We start from the raw sequence: 1,851 nt of genomic DNA on the forward strand, positions 1-1,851 counted from the left end.
TTTCATTTCTTAATTGTAGTAAAATGGTTGTGAAAGATTTTTTACCAGATATAATCAGTAACTTGTTTCATACACTATCAAAGACAGTGAAATGAAGTTTCAATTTCACCATATCATATCTTATTTAAAAATCATTGGATAAAAATTACATAATTAATTCTCAAAGGTTTTACTATTGCGAACGGGACCCTTAAAAGTTTAGACGTTCCGTGTTCTTATTTATTTTGTACATAGAGTAGTTTAGAATTAGTAAACTAGTTTACCTAATTTCGCCAAGGAATTAAAGGGGATCGTTAGCATAGGAATTGTATTGTGCCACTTCTGGATAAGTTTCTTTTGTTACCGATCTAGTTAGTGCCATCTTGTGAAGTTGCTATGATCTCTTTAATGATTAATACTATCTAATCCCCGTGACTTTGTTTGTGTCGTGTTTTTACGGTACAAAATTCACATTCTAAAGCTACCTATAGAATTATCAATCTTCAAAAATCAATCATTATTATTGTAACACAATTATAGCAGCTGGTAAATGTTCACTTATAAGTATGCGTTTTAATAATTTTGAAAACAAAATTCCTGTTATTTACCATAGGTGTCTCTTAAAAATTAGGGATTGATGGTGAAAACGGGCATTAGTTTCTTCTCAGGCCTTTTAAAATAGAAAATTCCAAAAACTTCTACATTCCAAGTAATCTAATCTAGCTATGCCTTGGTAAAAAAGTTTGTTGTAGAATTTCTGAGAATCAAAACAAAGTTTAATTAATATCTTGTAATACTACCTGAATCCACCAACATAATTTTATCATGAATCTTATCATACCCATAAAGGAATGATGTGTATTTTTGTATGTTTGTAAGGAATGGTCTCAAAATTTTATGGACTAATTACATAAATTATTTTAACAATAACGTGTTACATTTATTCCTGTGCTAAATTCTTACATCGAAATTCACACGAACGAAGCCGCCGGAAAAAGCTAGTAGGTATGTATTTAATTTCTAACACTTTAACATAAAGTTGTGTTGTCATTTTAGAGTTGCCTTTACTTGCTGTAATCATTATATTCAAATTAAGTCAGGATATCTGTGTCAAAATGTGTTTTAGGTCGTAAAACAACGAGCGACATAACTCTAAGGGCTTGTTTGCCCTTAATCACTTGAAGCGCTTCTTCGCAAAGGTCGATGGACGACAATTTACGTAGGCGACCAAGCATATAAAGTATAACGTTTTACGCGGTGGCCTGAAAGTGTCAAGTCGAAGGTCTAAAGATAGGGCTTCTAGAATATCTAAAGCACTATCTTGTGGTTATTTATGTCCTAAGATTTTACTATTTTTGTGCCTGAATCTCCAGACAATTTATATTCCTGTCTGCTAGCGTAGTTTTTCACCTACCTTAAAAGTACCTATCTACTCACAGATGGCTTATGCAACAAGATTATATTTCAACACTAAATCATTATGCACAGCACCGATTTAATCACGTCCATATTCTATAAACGTCAATAAACTGCGGAATTTAATTTAACGGCCATTCTCACGATTAGGCGTTCTCAGCCTAATTACCATATTATTTTTGAAATTTGGCTTAATTGACTTAAACGCATTTAAATATAAAACACATGAAAAGTACGAATCTAACAATCGTAAAGGCGTCAAATTATTCAAAGCGGTTTTCGCGTAAATGAGATCCAAAAATTTTATGGTCATGGTAATTAGATAAGGCTAATACTTAATCTAACGGTAATTAGAAAATATATGTAAAATAGCAAAAAAAACAACATCATAATTCTATGATCGAAGTATTATTTAAAAATGGACATAAAGAGAAAGAAATATTGTATGGCGTTCGG

Source organism: Ostrinia furnacalis, unplaced genomic scaffold (assembly GCF_004193835.3).
Source record: "Ostrinia furnacalis isolate ACB-3 unplaced genomic scaffold, ASM419383v2 OfSCF7311, whole genome shotgun sequence".
Lineage (NCBI taxonomy): Eukaryota > Metazoa > Arthropoda > Insecta > Lepidoptera > Crambidae > Ostrinia > Ostrinia furnacalis.